We start from the raw sequence: 13,026 nt of genomic DNA, 5'->3' as shown, positions 1-13,026 counted from the left end.
TAAACATTTAAAAAATCCTATTGGCCAAATAATGTAACCTCACATGTGATTGGACATGATTTCCCCCACCCAGCGTGATTTATAAAACGCCCAAACAAAAAAAAAGCCAATCACGCCCATGCGTAGTGGCAAAGGGGCAATATTGGGCGTGATTAGGCCCCAAAACGCCCAAATTTACATCCGTTACGGGTGGTCTAAGTAAGAAATTCTTACTTATTAATTTTGAAAAGGACTTTTGGATCAAAAGGAATCCCAAACACCCCGTAATAGGAATAGAAATTTGTCTTCCACGGAAATCAGGTGGGGGTTTCTTTGCTCTCTCTCTCACCTTATTGGTTAGGGAGTCAACTCTCAAACGGGTTTCCTATTCCTTAACTTGGGATCGGTTTGTTTCTCGATACGAGGTTAGCTCAGTTGGTAGAGACTTTTTTTTTTGAACGGTAAGAAAAGACGTGTTAAACATCATGACATCGGGCGTTGTGGCCAAGGTCGACTACTTGATCGCCGCCAGCCCTTGGCTCTCCCAGATGCATGGAAACCCGACCTCCACCCGCCCGAAGGCACGATAGTGGAATAATCGGTAAAACCTCGTCTCCCATCCGAGATGAACTGACACCATCCATATTCGCCCTTCACCTGGATGCCGCAGAAAATAATGGGGAGCGTGGGAGTCGAACCTGGGTCACAAGGAACACCAAGTCTTTCCCCAACTACTCCACCACTATTTCATTAGCAACTTGGTAGAGACTTTTGTTTCTTAAACGAAAATCTTAGGTTATGTCCTAAACAAAAGATAGTGTAAGATTAATTTAGTATAATTTAAAAGTGAGTAAGTGTCATTAAAAAAAAAAGTTATGGGGTATAACTAGTAAGGTAGGGGATGCATTTAGTAGAACCCAAAAAGTGTTGTTCGTCTAGTACATGATAGCTCAAATTTGGTTTGGTTACTTTTAAAAGCTTGAATCTGACTCAAGCTTGGCTTATTTGGTTAATTATTTTACATACACTTATAATTATTTTTATATTTTTTAATTATAATTTCTCTATAATTTTAGTTATTTTTTATAATTTAAATATAATAATAATTAGAGTAACTGCAATTTTAATCCTTCGGGGTCTAGGCCAATTGGCACTCTTACCCCTCCTAACGAAATAATTGCAATTGTATCCTCCAACGTTCGCTGTTATGTCGCAAGTTTACCCTCTGCCGTTAACTTCTGTTAAAAGTCAACATAATTAAGTAACGGTCAAAGGGTACATATGTCATTTCCACTATACTTTTGTATCTTACACATTACAATCCCCTATACATTTAGACTCCTAGCACTCTTACCCCCCCCCCCCCACCTTCCTACACCGCTCCTCCACATCTCCGGCGATCTTCATCTCCGACGATCTTGTTCTCCGGCAATCTTCATCTCCGACGATCTTCTTCTCCGGCAAAATCAAGTCTTGTTTTAAAGTGACCGGAAAATGAGTGTGGCGCCGGAAGTTGCAGGTTCGTCGGAATCTGATTAAAGTCGTCGGAATCATGAAAACGTACAACTGATTATGCATAATGTACACCTGGTCATGCATATCTGAATAATCGGAATATGAAAAAATGAATTCTGTTACAGTTGCTGCACTTGTGATCCAATCTTTGGCAGCAAACCTAGGAGTTGTTACAGGTATTGAATATATATTTACTATGTTAGAATCCCGTGCATTACACAGGTTGAATAAATGCAATTTTATATACAAAATAAGAAAAAAATATATCTTTAAAAATCTCGTTTATTACACGGGTTGAATAAATGCAATTTTATATACCAAATAATAAAACAATATATATATTTAAAAATCTCATTTATTACATTGGTTGAATAAATGTGATTTTATAATGTTGTATCTTTAAGAACCCCGTGTATTGTATGGGTTGAGTAAATTTAATTTTATATATTAAATAATAAAAAAGTTACATTTTTAAGAACCTCGTCGAGCTGAGGAGCGAGACTAAGTTCGACCCTTAGGGAGACTAAAGCGGGAGTCTGTGTTATACGGATTGAACACATGTAATTTTATATACCAAACAATAGGGAGACTAAAGCGGGAGGCTGTGTTATACGGGTTGAACACATGTAATTGTATATACCAAACAATAAAAAGTTATATCTTTATAAATCTTATGTATTATATGTATTGAATAAATCTAATTTTATATATTACATAATAAAAAAAGTTATATTTTTAAAACCCCGAGTATTACACGAGTTGCATAAATGTAATTTTGTATAGTAAAAAATAAAAATGTTATATCTTTAAAAAACCTCATTTATTACACGGGTTGAATGAATCTAATAAAATTTTATATCTTAAAAAAACTAACGGATATACTCGATATACGATGGATGGGGGTGATTGCGGTGATTGTTCTTATAAATGTCACGTAAACATAGTGATTACCGTATTTGAGTTTAGAACTGAACCCAAAAATATAAGTGAGTTAATTGCCATTTTCGCCCCTGAGGTTTGGGCACACTTGCCATTTTCGTCTAAAATGAAGTTTTTGTACCATTTTTCCCCCAACGTTTGTACCATCTCCAATATATATGCATTAATTAAAGTAAAATTTAAAATTTAATGTTGGATCATCTTTTTCAAAAATAATAACTAGAAGATAATTTATAAAGGCTGATAAATAATAACTAGAAGATAATTTATAAATTACCCTCTTACAATTGATAAATTTCAAAAATACCCAATAATAAGGTATAAACTAACTTGGTTAGGTTAAAAATAACCCATAATAAGATATAAAGTAACTTGGTTAAGTATTTGAATGAAAATGGCAAAAAGTTACAAACGTTAGAGGCAAAATGGTACAAAACCTTCATTTTAGACGAAAATGGCAAGTGTGCCCAAACCTCAGGGGCGAAAATGGCAATTAACTCAATATAAGTATAGAAACAACAAACACCTTTTAAACATTTTTGAAATAGGTTATACCCTTAACTATTTTAGTTTAATAAAATAAATAAATCTTTTAAATTAACTAAGTTAGGGCTAAAGGACATAACTTGCAAAGGTTTGCAAACATCGAGTACGTTTTCTGTAATTATTGAAGACAAAGGACACAGTTTGTAATAAGTGACATACATAAAGGACGATTTTTGTAATTTACTCTATTTTAAAATATTATCTCTATATGAATTGTTTAAATTTATATTAAATTTGATTGTATAATTATCTTTTAACTGATATTAATTATCTATAAAAATAGATGACTTCAATGAATGACACACGTCTAAAATTTGGTTTCTTTTATTATAGTAGATAGAAGATTTTTTTAACCTATTGGAAGGTATACATATATCTCGACTTGATTTCCCTGTATATAATACTCTAGGAAAACATTTAGCTGAGCACTGCAAAAACGAGTATGAGAAGGTGACCAATTTCATTTTATGGATTCTTGCTGAGATATCCATAGTTGCATGTGACATTCCTGAAGCTATTATTATAGCCTTTTATATTATTTCATCATTCTAGTAACTCAGAATTCATCGATTGTTTCATGTGATATGCCTTTCATGTGATATGCCTTTTGAGCCTTTTATGTAGAAACATCACATGTTATGCCAAATAATGCTTCTAAACGCAGTTAATGTTATTCTTGTAAGCATATGATCTAGTTATTATTTAATACTAAATTTGTTACTTGTAATGTACAGTAACTGGGACAACATTTGCTTTGAATATGCTATTCAATATTCCAGTATGGATTGGTGTGTTGCTCACTGATTTTAGCACTTTGGTTCTTTCTTTCATATGAGAGGTTTGTTGTGGAACTTGAAATTTCTTTTCTTTTGAAAGCTTGATACTGGTTTCCATGGTGATTTGAAAGTTGCAGGGGGTAACATTGCTTCTAAACTTAAAGTATAGGGGGTAAGAAGAAAGGGCATTTTAGTAATTTACCTGTGGAGGGGGGGTAATTATGCAACATAACAGGAATGTTGGGGGGTTAAATAAAAGGGTAAAATAGTCATTTCACCTCCAATTCAACAGATCAGTTTACAAATTTGATGCCAGGGGGTAAACTTGCGACATAACAGCGAACGTTGGAAGGTAAAATTGCAATTATTTCATTAGGGGGTAAGAGTGCCAATTGGCCTAAACCACAGGGGGGGGGGGAAATTGCAGTTTACTCTAATAATTAATTAACATATATATATATATATATATATATATATATATTTAATATTAAATGAAAGTTATATAAACAAAAGACTCATTTAGACTTGCAAACCGGCTTGAGCTCGATAAGTAAGGTTCAGGCTCGGGTTTGAGCTAGTTTTAATAAACAAGCTTGTTTTTAAATACGAGCTCAATCTCGTTTAAGTTTAACTCAATTCAAGGTTTTAGCAATCTGAGCTTGAGTATCTCACAAGCCTCCTATAACTAATTAAAAGACTGAAACTAAAAAAACATGTTATAAAACACACAAACGTGCTTTAAACTTCATATAAAAGTTACAACTAAACTTTTCATTTTTTAAATGAATTTCTATATTAGTTAGTGGGAATGTGCACACTAGGTAAATGATAGTTTCAACTTTCTAGTTCGTATGAGCTCGCAATAGCAATGAGCTGTGTCAAAAGTTGGAAGTCACAACAAGCTCTTAATATGATCTTGATTAGCACTTTGTCCGATCTAAACCGAGTAATGAGGTCCAACCAATAATGCAGTTTATTGGTTTAACCAAGTTAACTCAAACACCAGTTAGTTTATGTGACAATGGCCCGTTAATCACTTAGGGTCTATTTGGTATAGGGTAATGGAATGAGCAAGGGGAATGGAATGGATGAATTAATGGAATGGACGAGTGAATGCAATGGATCATTACCACTCCATGTCTTGTTTGATTACCATGTGGGAATGGACTGAATTATAATTGTGTATTGTTTGGTAGGCAAGAAAAACAAAGAAATAAAGTCAGCGGTGAGTGGTGGTGGTCGGTGGTAGGGATTGTGGGTGGTTATAGGTGGCGGAGACGGGGGTGGCAGCGGTGGTCGTCGGTGATGGTTGGTGGCGGCGGAGGTACCGGGGGGTGGCGATGGCAGTGGTTGTTGGCGGCGGTTGTTGGTGGCAGTGGTTGTGGTTGTGGCGTCGACAGTGGTGGTGGGTGGTGACGGGGAGTGGCGTTGACGGCGGTGGGTGGAAACAGTGGCGGGTGGTGGCGGCGGCGGTAGTGGCTGTCGGGGTGGCGGTGGAGGCGGTAACGGGTTGCGGGTGGGGGCGGCGATGTCGTCGGTGGTGGGTGGTTATGGTGGTGGGTGGTGGCGAAGGTGGTGGGTTGTGCTGTTGTTGGCGAATGGTGTAAGAGGCGATGAAATGAAAAAAAACACGGGGGTGTGGATGGAATGATTTTGAGGGAATGGAATGCCTTATGGAATGAGTGATTCTATTCCATTGACCAACCAAACACCATTTTCTTCATTCCCTCTTAATGAATTATTCCATTCCACCCTTCATTCCTGCATACCAAACACTAGCTTAAGCTTTGTTTGTAGAGGCTCAAGAAGCGGGACCATCCAAATAGTCAAATTTAGTTTTGTTCTTATAATACCCATAAGGTAGTAGGAGTAAAGTGTGGTTCAAGAAGACGGAATAAACACTTTTAATTCTGAGGGAAACAAATTAAGTAATTTTTTTGTATTCTACGCAATTTGTGGGATAACTAGTGCAATTCCCCGCAAGCTGTAGAGGGAATTCGGTTTGTATCGTTTCGGCTCCTTATGGTATTCGCAAACCCCCTTCCCTGATTTTATTTTGTACATATGGTGCATGAGGGAAAATAAAAAAACAACAAAACCCTAGAAGCCTTTTGTGTGCGACGGCAGAGACGCAAGCAGCCCCCCTCTTCTACGATCGCTACTTTCCATCTCTCTAGTTCTTTCATCCAGTAGCGGATCTTGCCCATTGAACATGGCAGGGCCGAAAGACACCGGCACTAAAAAAAAAAGCCCGGACAAGCCCGGGCCAAACATAGTATATATATAAAAAATTTCGATCGAAATACAGAAAATTAGCACTACGCCCGAAAACTTGCCCGGGCCGTGGCCCTGCCACGGCTCTTCTAAGAACCGCCCCTGCTTTCATCCATTCTCTACAAGGTTAGCTGTTCTTAGTGGTTGTTTTGGTTTGAAATTCTTGTATCATGGCTGTGTTTTCTGTTTTCTTGATGATTGTTGATGTATATAATGATGATAATGGATTAAGTTTGCTAGGGATCATGCTAGTTTGGTGGTTTGATCGTTTAGATGTTTGTATATATTCAAGGGTTTTGATTCTTGCATGATCTAGGTTAAATCTTGTTGGTTCTTGGTGAATTAGTTGATGTATAACCTGATTTATGATGATTACCTGTTATAGATGATGTATATAGGTCGTTTTTGGCTGCTAAGGATGTGATTAAGATGATAAAATTCGTTTTAAGAAGCTGGGTAACAAAACTGAATCTGTCCAAAAAGTTACATTCGACTTGTGTCGGCTGTAACCGGGTCAAAATTGAACGAAAATCAGTGTTTCTTGACTCTATAATATAGTTCTAGGAAATATCTTTCAAACCCCACTAGAATTGCATTTTTTCGACGCCGTTTGATATTTTAATTGAATTATTTCGTAACAAAGATCCAGGCTGCGTTTTCTGTCAGAATTTGTTGTCCATTACGAATGTCATAACTCAATATAGAAATTGAGTTACGATCTAAAATTTTTACTGTAAATACTTCCAGGTGATTCCAAAAATCTCCAACTGGAATTTCGTCAATCGGATAAACGAGGAATTTTATATGAATTTTTCTGTAAACTGCAGTCAGAAGTGACGAATCTGATTGCAGCTTAGTAAATGATTTTTTTATAAATTATTTGTAAATAGTTAGACCCTGAAATTTTAACACAAGGGTTACTCCTCAGAGATGTACGTCACACAAAAAAAATCAAAATTATTGAAGACTTGTAAACAGGTTAAACGAGTCACCCAAAACAGCTCATTTTCAGTGATTTTCTATGTAGTAAAGCATGAACGCGTAGGAACCAACTTGCTACTTGTAGTCATGGCCGGCCCTAAGGGTGGGCGGGCAGGACCACCGGCCAGGTCCCGATATTTCGAAAGGCACATTATTTAAAAAATTGATATGTATATGTAAAAAAAAATCTATAGGGTATACTCATACAAATACCAACATAGGCACACTTGCAAAACTATTTTTAATGTTTAGATTAGTTATTAGCCTATTGTCATTAGGTTTAAACCTCTCAATACCCAATTTCGTTAAGGCATAAGGGCACGTTTTTCGAGCTCGAACAGGGTACACGAATTTTCAGGGCCGGCCCTACTTGTAGTATCCATGTTTGTTTGGTAATCGTATAAATAGCATAAGTAACATCATAGAAAAGTTATGAACACGGTTAAGGAACCATATGTTTAGATGTGCCATGTGACTTCTTGTTTGTGTGCTAGTTGCTAGACATGTGTAGGATTTTCGTGCAATGTGTAAACAAGGCCTAATAACCCATGGTAACTATTATAGGGTGTGGTCGATCGCTCTAGGTTTCGTACACTTAAATCTAATCTGCCGAGCAATAAAAATGTGAGTTCACTAATTTTTTCAAGCATGCGTCCTGGGGAGGGACAAACGGGTAAATATTCCAGGGAGGAATACGGGTTTTACTGGGTTTAAATTCGATGTTGGATATACACTCATATCTATCACTTAAGTCCCACCTACTACCGAACTAGTTGCCGGGGAGGCAACGGGGTTATTAGTTGATAGCGCTATTAGGTTTGGCACCCTCACACCGTACCGGGGAGGACGGGCGTGAACTGATGACCTTAACCACTCGACCAATGTTGATAGGCATTGGGGAAGGGCAAATAATCTGACGCCATCTTGCAGTACTCGAGTTATTATCAACATACTTTTAAACTAATGCTTGGCAAATTAAACGTTTTACAAAGCTGTGAACTCGCCAGCGTTATGCTGATACACTTGTTTGCATGCTTGCAGGTCGTTAGATTCTTGAATGTGGAACTTGCTGTCTAGAACTACTGGAGTGGTCATGGGTCGAGATACAAGGAAACACAAGTCAAGGCTATTTGTTCTCATACATTTGGGTTTTTGAAATGCTTAAACAATGAATTATGCTTCCGCTGAACATGTTGAGTTTTAACTTTATGTTTTGAATTACATTATCTTAATGAATGGGAACCTTTATTTAATAATGTGTCATTAGTTCAATGTGATTAGTGGCTGTATGTCACGACCCCTGACCCCATCCTGGACGGAATCGGGAGCCGCGAGCAGTCCAGTGGTACCGGTGATTATTTTTGAAAAACATTGCAGCGGAAATTTCATTAGGACCGTGAGTTAGGAAAATTATCAGAGTTTAAAAACACCGGATTTTATTTATAAAATAGATGGGATAAAACCCATGTTTTATAATGGTAGCTTTAATATAGATAAATTTGATTATGTAAAAAAAATATTTCTTTATTTGATTTAATTAATAAAATAAGCCACTTCTTGAAGTGTTTCAGTGCCGGATCCAATCCTTACTCCAATCTACTGTAATTACCTGAAACGTGTTTTAAAAAGGTTTTGTCAGCGAGAAATACTGAGTGAGTTCATTCAGGTTTTATACAAAACAGATTTGTTATAATTTACAGTATTAAGAACGATTACAATGTTTCTGATATCAAACCAACTACCCACGGTACTTTACCACTCGACCCATTGGCCCACCTGTCCAATGGTGTCTGTGATTATGGTCATATCACCCATTGGCTGCCCCAATGGTGAAGATTATCAAGTAATGTATACAAAACCCCACATACCGGCTGTAACTTGGTTATTACAAAGACTTAATCCCTGTAATTATAACTTTGAAAATAATTTGGAGTTTTGTAAAATAGTTGATAAAAATAGAATGACTCACAAACTGTGAGAAAAGAGAATGACTCACAAATCAGCATGCAGGATTAAGTTAACAAACTTCTTGATTCTACTTCTTCTGATAATTAAGCATGCACTTTATTATTCTGGATCTTCTGATGATTTATTAGTTTGTTTGATTGTGAGTGTGTAGTTGGGGGGGTATTTTTGGTAGTTAAACATATAGTTTAACAGAATGGAATACGTATTTGTGTAAAACCCAAATCAAACCTTAACGGTAGTCACGAGATTCGAACCTTAACGAATTTCACAAAGTGTAACACTTTGGATTCCGTTTACCGAAATCACAAAGTATAGTGCTTTGGCATCCGTTTAACGAACTCTCAAAGTATAGTACTTTGGCATCCGTTTAACGAACTCTCAAAGTATAGCACTTTGGCATCCGTTAGTTGGTTCCTGAATCGATCGGACAGAACATCGCATCGGTGATTATTGGTTAGAACACCAACGTATAGAGAGAAGAAGAAAAGAAATGAGCAAAGAAAAATGAATCCTAAGCTTCCTATTTATAGGTAGGAAATAGGAAATTGCTTGGAAGTTTCCCTTGTATTTCTAGGAAGTTTCCTATAGCTTTTCTAGTAAGTTACTTATACATTTTCTAGGAAGCTTCCTATCCACAGATATCTATCCTCTTACACCTTCCTAGCACCTTCCTTTGATATTATCTATTTTATATTTATATATATTTCTATTTTGGTGATTAGTAGATCTTACTTAGCTTAATTAATCTTGCTTAACTTAATTAATCCTACTTAATTAATACTGAACTTAATTAATAGATTAATTAACCTACTCAGTTAACCTAGCTGCTAAGTTTATTTAACTATTAAGTTTACTTAGCTATTAAGTACTCTAGCAGCTCCCTGCTTACGAGTTCTAATTTCTAGATACAAGGGAACCCGTATTAGTGTATTAACTCAATTCAACTTTAACGATAATCACGAGATAAAACCCTCACAACGATTTACAAGTGCAATACTTAACAATTTAACGGATTCACAACGAATGACAGAGTATAGCCCGAGTTCGGACAGCACTCAAACATTCAAGTCGAAATCACGATGAATAACAAAGTATAACTCAATTTGAGCAGCAGTCAGACAATCGTTGGATAGTTATAATCGATCGGATAAAGTATCGTACCAGTGATTAGAGTTATTACCCTAATAACGGGCAGAGTTTAAGGATTTAGAGGGTAAAATCCCGAGCTATTATTTACAAAAATAAAAGCTGACGGAAAGAAAAGAATTGAACAGCGATCGAGTTAATACCCGGTATTGTAGCAGCACCCCGCTACACTAATTAGTGATTTGTGTGTTGTAAAGTGAATAACTCGACGTCAATTTAGAAATTGAGCGTCGTTTGAACAGCAGAAATCGAATGCCAATGTCTGCTATTTATACACGAAAATTGACATGCTTACGGACCGTAAGCAGTATCCCTTACGATCCGTAAGGGACACCTAATCACTATAGACTTGCCGTGTGTGGGACTAGCCTGGATGAGTCAACACTTTCGAAAATTTAGATTTTGACAACGTTTAATAGGGATAATCGTCAACTAGGGTTTATCCCCCCTGAGTTTTAGGGGCCCTGATCCTGATTCCGATGGTTCTGAAATGTTTAGGGTTTATGCAGAATCACTTGGGTGTTTCAATTAGGGTTTCCTTATTGGATAATTAACATACTAAATATTAATTTTAGTGAGAGTTGTTACACTGGATCCTGCTATGTCACACACCTCGCGGGGGTTTCCGCTTGTCCTATTTTGGGGGTGTGACAGTTTGGTATCAGAGCCACTGGTTATAGTGAACTAGGTTTTAAAACGTTTTCATAAAACCAGACTATAACTGAACAGTTTTGAAATCGACCATGACACTCAGCTCCAGATTGCAAGGTTCGTTTCTCGTTTACTTATTGCACCACATACCTAGTATACACTTACTTATGACATTGCATACGACTGCATGTTTAGCTTGGTATCCTGAGCTATATCCTGAAAATTGTTCTTTTTTTTTTTTTTTGTAAACAACTAGATCAACATATTTTCTACAAACATTGCTAGCATACTATCTCACAAAACTAATTTGACCACTTAATTGCTTAGGTAATTTTTGACTAAAACAATAACGTTCACAAGGACTTGTTCCCCTAAAGACTCGCTCAATATTGTTGGGAAAAGAACGTTGAAGCCAGAAGAATAGGTCTGCAACGGTCAAGGGGGAATATTCAAGGGTATCCCGGAATTGTAGGATAGTTTGTTCATTATTGTAACTATAAATTCGGATGGCCAGATCATAGGACACACACACTATTCGAGCTCTCTAACTCACACACTCTTCTTTCTTGCAACAATCACACTTTAACACTCACTACTTGCAATCGTTGTAACTCTTAGTGGCGATCTGAGCATTATCCTTCACTGTATCCTGGTTATCCAAAGCAATAAGAAGAACAAGGCAACCGGCAAATGTTAGCTCCCGAGATTTTATGCCGGAGATCTAGATTGATCAAGTGCTTTCCTCGTACATCCTGTGTCCACTTTTACTTTTACTGCTCATTGTTTGATTATTGGTATAGCTTGATATCCTCGAGCTATATCCTGAAACTGTTTTCATAAACAATCAACCCAACATATTTTTTTGCATACATCATTAGCACACTACCTCACAGACTAATTTGATCACTTAATTACTTCGGTAATTTTTGACCAAAACAATGTTCATCTACTTTCGCTCCAAGATAGGCGCCAAATGACCAATATAAATCAAAACAACAAGTGGCTGATAACAAGCATTTGGGGTGATATGATTGAAGTTGAGATGAGCAGTAGAGTTTTTAAATATCTCCAAGATGTTGACACCTATAACGGTCCAAAAGGAGCATTATTTATTGAGACCACTGTTTCGCCTATGGATTAGAAATTATTATGCTATATTATATTGGATGACGTTTCCGTTTTTTTGAACTTTTTTTATGGTTTCAAATATTTTGTCGTATTATGCTAAGAATATGTTATCATCTGTATCCGATAACACCGACAAAGAAAACATGTTGACGAAAAGTTGGGATACTTATGAAACCAAAATCAAAATTTATTGTGGGGAAGGAAAAAAGGATATTAAATGTGTTGAAAATGTTGTTTATGTACTTTTGTTTGTTTTAAATTATATTTTCCTATCCCAGGAAGTCCCGGGTGATAGCTTAGTAACTAATATTTCCCATCCAATTTGACAAGCCATTATTTTAATTCATTTATTTCTTGTATGGGTTATGGGTTATTTTGTATAAATCTTTCATCTACTAATTATTGCATTTTGAGAGCAATAAATATTAGAGAAACTGTAATTTTACCTCCTGGGTTTAGAGCCAATTGGCACTGTTAGCCCCTCCCGGGAAATAATTGCAACCCCCCCCCCTCGCGCCCCAACATATGATATTATGTCGCAATATTACCCCCTGCCGTCAAATAAGTTAACAGATCTGTTAAATGGAATGTGAAATGACTATGTTACCCTTTCATATTACCCCCTATGGTTTGTTCTACTCTGTAATATTACCACTGGTGTAAAATTACGAAATTGTCCTTTTCTTATTACCCCTATGGTTTGTAGTACTCTGCAATATTACCCCCTGCAGAAAAAAAACCTTTTCCGCCTAAACCACCATCAGCCGTCATCACCCACCTCCGCCACTATCAGCCGCCACCACCCACCTCCACCTCCACCTCCACCACCGCTACCTAAAATTAGTTTTTTTTAAACGCATATGTGGAGATGTATATAATGATATAAAGGGGGTTTTTTATTTATCAAAATTTATAACAAGAAAAGGAAAAAAAATACAAATAGCAAACCAAATCATTCAATTTTTTGAGTAATGGTTAACAAGTATTTACTTTTTGTACTTTTTACATTTACATAAAAGAGTAAATTACAAGTTTTGTACTTTATGTTTGTACCAAATTACAGGCGGTGTCCTTTGTCTTTAAATTTGACGAGTTTTGTCCTTAACGTTTCAAAATCCTGCAT

The sequence above is a fragment of the Helianthus annuus genome, chromosome 12 (genome assembly GCF_002127325.2).
Source record: "Helianthus annuus cultivar XRQ/B chromosome 12, HanXRQr2.0-SUNRISE, whole genome shotgun sequence".
Lineage (NCBI taxonomy): Eukaryota > Viridiplantae > Streptophyta > Magnoliopsida > Asterales > Asteraceae > Helianthus > Helianthus annuus.
This window is presented reverse-complemented; position numbering follows the sequence as displayed.